At 43.3% G+C, this 14,942-nt stretch overlaps 1 protein-coding gene across 2 annotated transcripts in view; it reads right to left on the bottom strand.

The window, feature by feature from the left end:
• galt (galactose-1-phosphate uridylyltransferase) overlaps positions 1–14,942 on the bottom strand; it is a 90,590-nt gene that overhangs the window by 37,946 nt on the left and 37,702 nt on the right. The window lies entirely within an intron of this gene.

Genomic DNA, 14,942 nt, shown 5'->3' with positions numbered 1-14,942 from the left:
GTCTGAACAGGTCTACATATTAATTTTTTGTTCATACTCATAGCGCCACCTACTGGTAAGAGCCAGTAATACCTCTCACAAACAATGTTATATCAGCTTCAAATTTCACATGCATGATTATAGTCTCGGCCTGAACGGGTCTACATATTAGACATACTCATAGTGCCACCTAGTGGAAAGAGGCAGTAGTAGGTCTCCTATACATTGTTCAATCTCCTCCAAATTTCACATGTATGGTGCCAGTCCGGTGTGTGAACAGATCTAAATATTGATTGTGCTCATGCTGACAGCAGCCCCTACTGGTGGACAGCCTGTGCTTCATGCACACCCCGCTTCTGAGGTGCACCCCGTGTCTGCAGCACACCCCGCGTCCGCGACAAGCCCCAACGTGGCCACGGGTGCGAGGGCCCGTTCATCGGCGCTCGCGGCTTTAATTATTATTGTTTCATTGCACTCGAATTTTGCTTTTTTCGAGGCAGAGCATCATGAAACTGCACACGCATCACGTCTGGCGAAAAAATTGATATTTTATGGGCGTCTGCCACAAGATCACCAAAATGGCTCTGTAGCGCCCCCTAGAAAATTGCAAAAAGGCCTCCCCATAGAGGTTACTTTCACCTAGCTCTCTGAAATTTTGTAGGTATGTTTATGGGGTCAAGACACACGAAAAAGCCTCGCGATTTTTGGCCGTTTTTGGCCACTTACAGGGTCGATACTTTAACTAACTCCTCCTACAGACTTGATCCGATCAACTTCAAATTCGGTCAGTGTACTGACAAGACATTGAGGATTAAAAGTTATCAAAGGCTTTACATTTTTCGGAGGGGTAGTGGCCTTTTTGGGGGCTCAAAGTTACATGACAAATTTCGAACCAGGAAGTGACCTTTAACTCGGCCGTACAAGTTCCAATGTGACCCTGACTTTACATGTTTGATAAGGCTCCCGGCCTGTACGCTTGATATGCCATAATTCACTGATACTCCAAGCGCCCTCTACTGGCGGCAGGAAATGTCAGGAAATTTCATGTTTTACGCTATGAGCTACTATTCAAAGATGGTACAACATATCCTCCTCAAATGTGTCTCAGTAGGGACCTAAGACCTGGATTAAGGTCTAGGGAAAACTCTGTGACTCTGCCTAGGGAAATGTGGTCGTGGCGGCGCGGCAAAATAAACAGTCGCCAAAATCCTTCGCCATGAAAATTCAAACTGCCATAACTCAACTGTACATCAACATATCTGCATCATATGTCATGTGCTCAATAAGAGTCCCATTCTGAACACATCTATATTGAACATTTGCATAACGGGCACAACGCCATCTACTGGCAACAGGAAGTCACTCGTTCTACTTTTACATGTCCAGTTCCTATTAGGTTGTTGGTAACCCCTTCAGATTTGGTCAACAACCTCACAAGACCTTTAACATGCTCCATCTTGAAACTCACAAGTCTATGTCCCACGTTGTTGCCGTGGCGTGGCGTTGTTTGCCACTAACAGGAAGTACACTTTTCAGGGGCTTACAATACTGATACAGCCCTGAAAATCGGTAAACATGTCCCCAGTGGGGTAATGGGAAGGTCTGTATAGGTTTTGTTAGTGGGCGTGGCTAAATGTCTCAGTGGCGCCCCCTACAATTTTCAAACATGCAGCCCCTGCAGCACGTTAAACTTAGACTTACGAAATCAGGCACACATATGTCTAGATCTACAAAAAAGCCTCTTGGACCCATATTGTCAAACCAACAGGAAGTCTGCCATTTTAGATGACGTTGTCAAAAAAACATGTTTTTTCGACATTTCCAGGGCTCAAACTTTAACGAACTCCGGTGTCTGCGTCGCTGGTGCGAGGGCCCCTTCAATGCTGCTTGCAGCACTAGTATACAAATATTTCTCTTGATTTAAAGGCTGGATTTATTATTTGTATGGGAAATATATTATAATTTGTGTCTTTCTTTGTCTAAAACCAAGGCAAACATCACAACAAATCAACATAAAACTTCAATCTCCTAATAAATGAATGGATGATTCACAACTTTGTATCCTGGTGGTTTGTGGCTCGAGCTAGAACTTTAAATCCACTACAAATTGGTCCTTCGAGCCGGATGCTGAGCCACACTCCACACAGTGACCTAAAATGGCTGATTCACAGACTGATGGTATTAACCCCATTGATGATCCCACAAATGATGGTCAGGCCCATAGTGAGTATATGGATGGATGTCAAGGTGTAAGTGACTCAACTCAGCTTTACACAGACGAAGCCAAACCCAAATTGCCTCAAACATCACCTAGGCCATCTACACTACTCACAAAAAGTTTGGGATATTTGGCTTTCAGGTGAAATTTATGGAAAATGTAAAAAGTTCACACTACAGTGGTATTATATCATGAAAGTAGGGCATTTAAGTAGAAGCATGCAATGGTGATTTCCTCATCCCAAACAATGCATTGAAGTAAAAGCCAACAACAGTGGTGGGTATACCACAACAAAAAATGTCAATGTCTCAATAACTTGTCATGTGCCCTTGAGCATCAATTACACCTTGACAACGACGTCTCATGCTGTTCACAAGTCGACTTATTGTCTGCTGAGGCACGGCATGCCACTCTTCTTGAAGGGTGGCCCTCAGGTCATTGAGGTTCTGGGGTACAGAGTTACAAGCCTCTACACAGCGACTCAGCTGATCCCACAGTTTTCTATGGGATTCAGGTCTGGAGAAAGTGCAGGCCACTCCATTTGAGGTACCCTAGTCTCCAGCAGCCGTTCCCTAATGATGCCACCTCGATGAGCTGGAGCATTGTTGTCGATGAAGATGAAATTAGGCCTGTGTTGTTCATGCAGGGGCACAAGGACTGGATTAATGATGTTATCCAGGTAGTATAGGCTTGTCACTGTACCATTCACAAAGTGTAGAGCAGTTCTGTATTGACTAGACACACCTGCCCACACTGTAACACCACCACCACCAAAGGCTCATCTGGTGACAACAGTGGCTGATGCATAGCACTGTCCTTGATGTCTCCAACATCGTTGGCGGCCATCATTTCTGCTCAAAGTGAATCGACTTTCATTAGAGAACAGCACTGAGGCCTACTGTTCCTCGTCCAGCGTAAATGCTCCCTGGCCCATGCAAGACGATGACGCCTGTGCCTGGTGGTGTGGTCAGGTACCCTTGCAGGTCGTCTAGCACGCAGACCACGCTGATGTAAACGGTTTCGAATGGTCTGACGTGACACTTGGGTGCCTCTCACCTCCCTTAAATGTGCATGGAGTTGAGCGGCATTCATAATCCGGTTCCACAGGCCACTGTTCACAATGAAGCGGTCATCAGTGTGGGATGTGGCCAAAGGATGTCAACTTCTATGCCTTTCTGTGACTCTTTCAGTCTCTCTGTATCTCTGTTGCAACCTGCTGATGACACTCTGTGACAGTCTAAGCTCAGTGGCCACTTCCGTCTGAGAACATCCTGTTTGAAGCCTCGCAATGGCGTGGCACTGTTGATCAATTGTTAGGCGTCGTCTTGGTCTCATGATGTCAAAATGTGAACAGCATGATGAGGATGACTGTTTAAATACCAATTCTAATTGAACCAGGAAATGTATTGGTCGATACATGGATCAAACACCTGTTGTGAATTTTGCCGTTAAGATCCTTGTTAGAGAACAGCAAGTTGTGCAGAAAGTACTGAAATATTGAACTGTTGGACATGTGCATTCAAAAGTTTAGAGAAGGTCACATTAAGTTCACCTGTAAAGGTTATAGTACATTTTAGGTTCATCCTGAAATTTCACCTGAAAGCCGAATATCCCTAACTTTTTGTGAGTAGTGTATACCTGCTCACCAAACAGAGGATAGCCTTTTACCTGACCCATCATTGCGTACCTCTCACAGAGAGCACCAAATCCCTATTATTAGCCATGACCCAGGGGCTAGACCTAAAAGGGCTAGGAGGCCCCCTGACTTCTATGGGATTCATATGCCACAGCGGAAGACATTTGCAAGATCCCATGGCTCACGTAGTTCACACAGCAAGAGGACTCATTGCACCAATTCAGCCTCTAGTTTCCCCACAAGCTCTCAAATTAGTTGGCATTCCGGGAGCAGCCATGCTTCTAATTTAAGTGATCTCCAAGCCAGCATTCTTGAAGAAAAGAAAAGGAAAGATGAATTGGAGGAGCTGAGAAGACAAAGACAAGAGGATAAGGAGCTTGATGAAAAATGTACATTAATTGATGAGGAAGCCAGAGCTGCAAAGTTTAGTCCCTGTTCAGGCTCCCTCTTTGCCATTTGTAGCTACTGCTCAAGCTGCACCGTTATCCATTCCCCTTGCATCTGCCCAGGCTATACCCTCTTCCAGTCACCATGCATTTGCCCAGGTAATAACCTCTTCCCCTCCTATTCCCCATGTAGCTGCACCTCCTGTCACCATCCAAGCCCCTACTTATACTATACCCATGCCTTGACAGCCCACTTTCACTGGTGCTTTACCACTAATGCAGGCCATGTCATCCCAGCAGTCACAATCTGTTTACCCTCATGTTCAAAACCTCAATGTTATGGATATGTTCATAGCCTCTAGTTATGGGATACCAAGGCCCTCGCTTTCTGCGTTTAAGAGTGGTCGAGTGAGTGATTTTGCCCTCCTGAAAATGGTTCTGGATAACCTCCTCAACAATCACCCCCCATCTTACTGAGCAATTTAAATATCAGGTCCTTTTAGAGCATCTTCAGCACCCAGGAGCTAACAAATTGGCCAGATCCAGCATGCATGATGCAAGACCGTATTCTACCGCTCTCCCAGCACTTCAAGAGAAATATGGCCAGCCAAGGCTACTAGTTCAGAGTGAAATTGGAGCAATATTGAATTCCCCCATTATTCGCATAGGTGATGTAGATTCCTTTGATGATTTTTCCCTCTCTGTCCATGCTCTGGTGGGAATGTTGCTGTCCCTAGAGGGCCCCAATGGGTCTGAATTAAGATGTGGTTCTCATGTGGACAGACTCCTCAGTAAACTCCCTGTGCAGTATAGAGATGGATTCGTTGAACAATGCATTAACCGTGCCATTCTGACTGGGCAGGCAAATCAAACCTACTCCCTGCTTGACCTTTCAACCTGGTTACAATCAAAGTCAAGAGCTAAATGCATATCAGAGAGAGCTGTTGAGCTCTACAAATAGGAAAAACCACAAGCTAGAAAGGAACGCCAGCCTTCCAGACAAGTCTCCTCTGTCTACCTGTCAACAACATCTGAGATAGACAGCAAACTAAAGGCTTACACCAAAGAAAAGGTAAATGATAATAAGCCTTAGCCTTACTTTCCCTACTGTAATATCAGAGACCATTTCCTTGGTTCATGCACAGAATTCAAAAGGCTATCCAACAATGACATAAGGAAATGGATCAAAGAGAAGGAAAGATGCATTAAATGTAGGAGAATGCACAAAATGAATTCATGCACATTAAGGAGGCCATGTAACATCTGTAAGGAGATTCACCTGACCATTCTCCAAGATGTCAATGCAATCAAATCAGCCACAGTGATGTTTACATCCTCTCCCTCAGAGCTCCTTTACATGGACAAACCCAACCGCTCCTATAAAGTCATGCTGAAAGTAGTCAATGTATGTCTTCACAATGGGGTAAGGACCCTCACAACTCATGCAATCCTGGATGATGGTGCAGATAGATCTATTCTTCTCCCCCAAGCTGTCCAGTGTTTAGGTACAACCTATTGATCATGTATTCCCTCTTGTCCTCATTGGTTCAGACTATGCCCATCTCATAACAGCCACAGAGCCACTGTTCATGGGACCCCCTGGTGGTACATTGGCAGTACATACCAGGTTAGGATGGGCTCTCCAAGGGCCAGCCAGCTTAATCCAATCCCAGCAGACTTTCCCCTTCACTTCTACCTGCTTCAGAAGTGAATTGCTCAGGAATGTGGAAAGACTCTGGCAGATTGACACTTTGCCCTATGTGAATATAAAGACAGCCACAAGGTCAAAACAAATTAGCTCTAGATCTACTCCATTCTAAAACAGTTAAAGTTGACATAGATGGTGTAATGCGCTATGCCACTCCACTACTACGAGCTCCCAACACTCCTGTCCTACAGGCTCCTAAGGAAGCTACCCTGCTCCGTCTCTGTGCTACAGAAAGACGCCTGTCCAAAGATCCCAAGCTGTCTGATAAATACCAGGAGGAACTGAATAAGCTTGTACAGTCTGGCTATGTTAAAAGGATTCCCAGTGAGCAGGTAGACCAACCACAGGAAACCTGGTATTTCCCACATCACATTGATGAACACAACAACAAATACAGAGTCGTTTTTGACTGCTCATTTGAATACATGGGACAAAATCTGAACAAATGTCTTCTGCCTGGCCCAACACTGGGCCCCTCTCTCCTTGGAGTTCTATTCAGGTTCCGCCAACATGCCATTGCCATCTGTGGAGATTTTAAAGGGATGTACCATCAGGTACGTCTTTTGAGTGAGGACAAACCTCTACTGCGTTTTATATGGAGAGGGATGCAGCTAGACCAGGAGCCCACCATTTATGAATGGCAAGTCTTGCCATTTGGAACAACCTGTAGCCCATGCTGTGCCACCTATGCAGTCCACAAACATGTCCAAGATCACTGTGAGAAAAATGAGGAGGTCCTTCAATCTGTTCAGCAGTGTTTTTATGTTGATAACTGCCTACAGAGTTTTCCTTCCTCTCACGAAGCCAAGTCCCTCATTGACAAAATGAGACCTCTGCTTGCTGATGGTGGGTTTTACATCAGACAACGGGCTAGTAATGATCCAGCTGTATAATACCATGTCCCACCAGATGCAAAACTAGCGAATTGTGGCTCTCAGAAAGGGGAGACCCCAAAGAGCTGACACTAGGCCTCCAATGGAACTGCTTCACAGACATGTTGGGTTACAAGAACAGATCCATCATCTACCATCAGCCTACAATGAGGAATATATACAAATTGCTGGCAAGCCAATATATTCCTCTGGGCTTTCTGAACCCTTTCATAACCCGTGCAAAGATCCTAGTACAGGATCTATGGAAGCAGGAAAGAGGATGGGATAGCATCATCAAAACAGGCGGCTTACTGGAGAAATGGCAAGCATGGGAGTTGGAACTGCAACACCTCCCTGACATTCACTTTCCTCGCTGTTATCTTCCCCCCTGTACCAGTGCAGCCACCTCAGAATCCCTCATGCACGTATTCTGTGATGCCTCTGAACGTGTGTATGGTGCTGTTGCCTACCTCCAGACCATGGACCAATATGACCACACCCATGTCAGCTTCATCATGGCCGGGTCTCGTATAGCCCCTAAACGCCAGCTATGTATCCCTCGCCTTGAACTATGCGCAGCCCTATCTGGTGCCCAGCTGGCTAACCTTCTCAGTACGGAACTCACTATTCCACTACAGTCAGTGACCCTTTGGACAGATTCCACAACAGTCTTATCATGGCTAACATCTGACTCCTGTCGCTATAAGGTGTTTGTTGGTACAAGGATAGCTGAGATTCAGACTCTGACTGACAGGAGATATGTTGACTCAAAGAATAATCCAGCTGATGACCTAACACAGGGCAAAACCCTCCTAGAGCTTTCTCAGCCACACAGATGGAGTCAAGGCCCTCCATTCCTATTGCTGAACACTAACTGCTGGCCAGCCAATCCATGTGTGCCACCTGAATCAGAGCCTGTTGAGGAACTCAGGAAGTCTATGTTCTGTGGGGCTTTGATCACAGATGATCCGAACCTCCATGATCTGAACAAGTACTGCAGCTGGGATGAATTGATAAAGGAAACAAGCAACGTGATTTAAGGGGCAGCAGATCAGAACTCAAACATAGCCCAATGCTATATAAACCCAGAAAGGCATCTTCTGCATAGGGCCCAATCAGAAAGCTTCCCTGAGGAATTCAATGCCCTGAAAACGGATAAATGCATACTGAAGAGTAGCAAACTACTCCCCCTGTCTCCTGAATATGACCCTGACCTCGGCCTCATCAGAGTGGGAGGTCGACTTCGAAGAGCGGATAACCTTGGCCATGCGAATATCCATCCAATTATATTGGACCCAAACCATCCCATAACAAAACTCATTATCAAGCATTATGATGAGAAATTGCTGCACCCAGGCCCTGAGCGTGTCTTGGGGGAAATCAGACGCAGGTACTGGATCCTGGGTGGTCACCAAGCCATTCGCCAGCATCAACACCAGTGTCGATGGAGAGCCAAGCCAGTCATGGCCCACCCAAGATGGCGGACCTTCCTCCAGCACTGTTTAAGCCCCCTTTCTGGTCCACAGGCATGGACTGATTTGGGCCATTCATAGTGAAAATTGGCCGCCGCACAGGGAAAAGATGGGGTATACTGTTCAAATGCTTAACAACACGCTGCATACATCTTGAGCTGCTTGACAGTATGGATGCAGACACATTCTTAATGGCCTTCAGAAGATTTGTCTCACGCAGAGGTAAAGCCTTTGAACTCCTCTCTGACTGTGGGACAAATTTCAGAGCAGGAGAAGCAGAGCAGCAAAATGCCTTCAAGGCCAGACTTGAAACAGCAATTGGCCCACACACAAGGGAACTTCCAATTCAATCCTCCATCTACACCACATTTCGGCAGAAGCTGGGAACGAGAGATAAAATCAATAAAAATGGCCCTCCATGTTGCATTAGGAAACCAACCAACAACAGAAACAGTCCTACACACAGTCCTGATTGAAGTTTAAGGCATTCTAAATTCAAAGCCTCTTGGCTATACCTCTTCTGACCTTGCTGATCCAGACCCAGTCACACCAAATACGTTGCTGATGGGGCGGCCCGACTCCTCTCTTCCTCAGGCAATCTTTGGTGCAAGTGAACTCATCGGCAGGAGAAAATGGCGTCACAGTCGGATCTTAGCTGATCATTTCATTTTCCCAAAATCCTTGTATTACTGGACAATCCCAGAAAATGTGTGTAAAAGGAATATTAAAAAATCTGATCTTCACCTTCCAGTCGAATTCTTTCCACAGTTGGCTACTAATTCCCTGGTTCCATATGTCCATCCATGTAGAATCTTCAATTATAACATTCAATTCTAATTCCCATTTTTCCTTGATATAATCTGTGTTTTGTGAGGTGCTAGTTGCTAACCTTTTATATATATTAGATACGTGTTTTTTCTTTGGGAAATGCCTCTCTAGAACACTAATAAAGTACTCTTGTATTTCGTTTGGGTTTTTGCAGACCATTTCCCTTTCCTTATGGTTTGTAATATAGTGTCTGGAGGTACCTATACAAATCCTTTGATGGGAGATCAAATTGTTCTTGGAGTTGAGAGAATGATTTGAGTTCTGTTCCTTTAAAAAGTTGAATAATTGTACAGAGACCTTTGTCAGCCCACCTTCTAAACCCGCAATCCCACACGGAGGGTGGGAATTCTATATTTCCTAGTCTAGTAGACATTTGGCGACAGCTCCACCCTAATGAGAGAGATTTCACCTTTATGTCCCAAGTACATGGGAGCTATTCAAGGATAGACCTCTTCTGCATATCAAAAACTGAACTGTATAGAATAAAATAAAGTACACTCGAGCCAATTTCTATATCAGACCACGGCCCCGTGACCATGAAAATTAATTTAGGAGTAAACAACCAATTTAGATACTGGAGACTTAATGTCTCATTATTCACAGATAAAAACATCAGGCAGGAATTACAAGGAGCTCTGACTGAGTACTTCACTATAAATGACGATGGTAATGTCTCCCCCTCAGTTGTATAGGATGCCAGTAAGGCCACGATGAGAGGCAAGATAATCTCCATAGGATCTAGAATAAAGAAACAAAGGCTCGCAAAACAACAAGGATTGAAAGCTGAAATAAAAAAATTAACAAGGGAACATAAACAATTTGGAAAGAAAGACACACTTAAAAAATTAAAGGAAGTTAGACAACAACTGGATGAGGTTCTGACATATAAGGCAGAGGGAGCTCTCAGATATACTAATAGAAAGTATTATGAAATGGGGAATAAAGCTAGTAGGCTACCAATCTAGCCGTGCAGTTCCCAGGATCAGGAACCCTGAAACCAATCAGGTTGAGACCGATCCCACTAAAATATCAGACTCATTTGCTACATATTATAAACAGCTATATAGGGCTGAAGAACTAGAATTTAAGGAAGAGAAAATTACAGAGTTTTTAAGACCCCTCAAAATGAATAAACTATCAACTTTGTGTAGATTATAAAATCCTGACTTCTATAATAGCTACTAGAATCCAAAAAAACATAAAATAATTAATACAACCAGACCGGACAGGATTCATATCAGGACGTCAAGGAACAAATAACATAAGGAGAGCCCTGAACCTGCAGGCAATAGCGGCAAGGGATAAACAACCATCAATAATTCTTGGCTTAGACGCCGAGAAGGCATTTGATCGAGTTGACTGGGTATTTCTGAGGCAGACACTGATAGAAATGGGCTTCGGGAAAGAATTTGTGGCTTGGATAAACCTATTATATAAAGAGCCCAGCTCCAAAGTTAGAGTTAATGGTGACTGTTCTACCTTTTTTAGGATCGAGTGGGGTGTGAGACAGGGGGATTCACTGTCACCCATCCTATTTGCTGTCAGTATTGAACCTTTGGCAGAGGCGATACGCCAAAATACACAAATTCAAGGGATAGCGGATGAAGGGGGCTCAATTCATAAGATAGCTCTGTTCGCAGATGATATTTTACTTTTTGTGAAGAATCCACTTCTTTCCATCCCCGCACTCATGAAATGCCTACATGAATATGGGTCAGTGTCTGGATACAAAATTATTGAAAATAAATCAGAAGCCATGATGATCTCAGGTACCTGGCCTACACAATTAAATAACAATGTCTCTTTTCGCTGGTCCAAACAAGGATTTAGGTATCTGGGAATTATTTTTACACCTAACCCCATTCAGTTGTTCGAGGCAAATTATAACAAATTAATTCAACAAAAAAAAAAATGATGTGATGCGTTGGTAAGTCCTTCCCCTTTCCTTGTTTGGAAGAGTAGATACAGTAAAAATGAATCTATTACCAAGACTTCTTTTTTTGTTTCAATCCCTTCCTGTAAGAGTACCTGCTTCTTAAAACTAATAAAAAATAAACTAATCTCAACATTTATTTGGCAAAAGAAGAGACAGAGGGTAAGACTAAAATCCCTTCATTTACCCAAAGACAAGGGAGGTCTAGGTCTACCAAACCTAAAAATGTATTACTGGGCGGCTCAAATAAATGCAATAGTGGCATGGATCGGAAATGATCAGGAGGCAATATGGACTCAGATAGAGCGGGATTCGGTTAGAGGCGTTCCCTTGTCAGTACTACCATTTATTGATACAAAGTCAGTCAATAAAATCAAAATAAATAACGAATGGATAAAACACACTTTAAACATCTGGACAACAGTAAAAAAAAAAAGGCTCAGGGGACTGGAGTCGATCTCAAGGGCCATGTTGATAGTGACCTAGTTCCTTCATCATATCCGATAGCCCCTTGGACATTTTAGATTGGGATTTTCTTGTTGCAGGTATCCTGTCCAATTTTAAGTCCAGGGTGCAGTTAAAATCGCCCCCCCACTAGTATAATCCCCTCACTTTTATCTGCTAGAGTTGCTACTTTTTTTAAAAAGTAAGGACAGTCTTCATGTGGGTCGTACACATTAAGTATGGTTATCTTTATTCCTCCAATTGTGCCTATCACCATAACATACCGACCTTCTTCGTCTTGAAAGATTTTCTCATTGTTATAGTACACAGATTTATGAAATAGTATGGCAACCCCTCTCTTCTTTTTCCCCCCACATGATGCACTATAAACCTGATCCACCCACTCTCTCTTCAGTTTTAAATGCTCAGTCTCTGACAAGTTTGTTTCCTGAATTAGAGCAACAGAACAATGCAACTTCTTTAATTGTCCCAAGATTCCTTTTGATTGGATTATTAATTCCTCTTATATTATAACTTATGAAATTCAACTCAGCCATGTTCTCTGTGTAGTTTTATGATATAGTCTAATCACTAACAGAACAGTGCCTGTAGCATGTGTCAGGAAAAATCAGCTGGTGACAGAAACGCTCCCCTCTTTCTCTTCTCTTGGCTCCTCCATCCATCCTTTAGCCCCTCCTCGATGCGCTCCTTCTCCCCGCAGCGCATGTCAACCCCCAGCTCCTTCAACACCGTCACGGCACTCGTTAGTAATGTAAATGTCTTCTCCCCGGTGTTCGGCTTAATTCTCAGTTGTGCTGCAGACACCTTGCCTGTATGTCTTTCCTTTTAAGTTGTTTGATAACTTCATGGACCCTCATCCGTTTCTGCTGTAGATCGAGGGAGTAGTCCTGATCAAAGTAAAACGGCTTGCCTTGAAAGAGGACTGGACCCTGGCTCCATGCCTGCCTTATGATTGTATCCTTTACTGCTGCTTCCAGAAGTCTCACCATAATCGATCTTGGAGGGGCTGTAGCATCTTTAGGTTTGGCCACCAGTGAGCGATGTGCCCTTTCAATCTTAATGTCCAAGTCTGGTGGTAATTTAAGTTCCTTCTGGAGCAGGTCTTTGATAAATCCAGCCATATCTTTCCCTTCACTGCCTTCCGGAATTTGAAAGATCCTGATATTGTTTCTTCTCAGCCTGTTTTGGAGGTCGATATCACGGTGCAGCAGGTATCTCAGTGCCCTGCGATGGCGCATCTCCGTATCCTCCATCTTCCCATTCTCTCTTCGTGTTCCGCCAGCTGGTCCTTTATGTCCGAAACAGTTTGTTCCACACGGCCGAGGGCCAATTTAGTGTGATTGGGCCTCATTCACTAATATCTGCGCAGAAATGTTCTTACTCTCCGCAAAAAATAAGTACTTGCGCAAAAATCACCATCGGATTTATGACACGTGCGTACCGGCCAATTTTGTTCTCACCACCGTGCGTATGTTAGTAAATCGGAACCATTCTAAATCGACAGGCGCGTGTCCGCGATCTGCAATCAGCATACTGCCACGCCTCTATTTCTCTATATAAGGACATCTGTTTGGTGCTGCATGAAGAGAGCGGTGTTACGGAGAAGATGAAAGAACGTGAAAGATGGCCTCAAAAGGAAAAAAGAAACATTTCACATCAGCAGAAATAGAAAAAATTGTAACAAAAGTGTTACATTTCAATATGAACATTTTCATATGGTCTACTCTATTGTAAACTTAATAAACTAACTCAACTGAATATTGCTATATATATATATATGCTATAATTGAAGATTTTAATTATATGACAATAAATTATGAGGATGACACGGCATTTACGTTTGGTCCATACATTAGTAAATTCAATTATTGTTGTCTATTAAAGCCTTTTTTTCAGTAAATGAAGTTTTAATATAGTATGCATTTAGTTAAAAGGGTGTGTGTTAACATTTCCTAGGACATTTCTTTCATCATTTGTGCGTACGCATGGTCTGAGGGAGTTCTAAATTTGTTCGCAGAGTACGAAGAAATTTAGGTAAGAACAAATTGATGAATCCAAGATTTGAGCGTCAAACGTGCGTACGCACAGTTCAAGCACAGATTTGTGCGTACACACTGTTCGTAAATGAGGCCCATTGTGTCTGTCTTGATTTTCTTTTCGGAGTTTCTTTAACTCCTCCAGTACCGATGAGTCTGACTGACACATGTTGCTGATAGCCTTGTTTATACTAGTTGGGCTCGGTTGATTCGGCTTATTATCCTCTTTTCATCGCGAGGGATCAGGTTCGTCCTGTCTCCTTTGACCAGCGGAGGAACTCATTTTTCGTGGATATATCTTTTAAGTTTCAGCGTCAAAATACTGTTGTTGTCATTCTTATCTTTAATTTTGTCCAGCGGAGCTCGGCTACTATGCTGCAAGCGAGTCCATGATGTCACAGGAAGTCTCAAAAGTCATTATTAAAGGTAGAGAATACATACGCCCTGTTTCCAGATTGATCCAACTCCCTGAAATCACCGAAAGGGCTAAATGAAACGTATTTGCTGCACAAATCCGGGGGCGGCTGTGAGAAACTGCAAGTGTTTTCCCCCTCCTCTCCACAAGAGACACCCAGTGGTGGCTCAATAGATTTGGGTACCTCCCACTCTATAAATAGAGGCCTGGTTGAGGACTTCCTGTTCTTTGTCTTCAAACACATCCACCTTGATGCAGTGTTTGCCATGCGTGTTTTGAGTTCATTCAATGTAAGTAGCCGTTTACCTTTATTAAAAGGTTGATTGATAATTTAATTTGTTAAATAATATTACGATGAAGTATGTTCAGTTAGTCATTATTTTATGGATTTATGGAACTTTAATATACAAATATTTCGCTGGATTTATTATTTGTATGGGAAATATATTATAATTTGTGTCTTTCTTTGTCTAGAACCAAGGCAAACACCCCAAAAATCTACATAAAACTTCAATCTCCTAATAAATGAATGGATGATTCACAACTTTGTATCCTGGTGGTTTGTGGCTCGAGCTAGAACATTAAATCCACTACACTTGTGGCATGGCAAGAGACCAAGACAGAAGCCGAAAACACTACAGCTGCCCTCTGAGAGGGGAGGCCTAGCCATGCCAAACATATTTTTTTGAAGTGTGCATTCCATGCCCTCTTCCTGTGGGAATGGCTGCAGGCAAAGAGAAGTTGGAACCTATTATCATTACATTTGGCAATGTAAATTCATAAAAAGATTTTGGGTACAATTTCTCAGGAACTTAGCTTCTTTTTTAGGGTGAGGATAAAGAGAGACTCATGCTTCACAATTCTTGGTCTTTCCTCAAAGAAGGTTACTTACAATATAAACCATGTGACAATTTACTGTTATTGGCCAGAAAATGTATTTTGATAACTGGATCAAGGATCAGCCACCGAACACTGCATTATTGTACGGGGAAAT

This window comes from Semicossyphus pulcher, unplaced genomic scaffold (assembly GCF_022749685.1).
Source record: "Semicossyphus pulcher isolate SPU_LCO1_2020_fin unplaced genomic scaffold, fSemPul1.0.p SCAF_22, whole genome shotgun sequence".
Classification (NCBI taxonomy): domain Eukaryota; kingdom Metazoa; phylum Chordata; class Actinopteri; order Labriformes; family Labridae; genus Semicossyphus; species Semicossyphus pulcher.
This window is presented reverse-complemented; position numbering and strand designations above follow the sequence as displayed.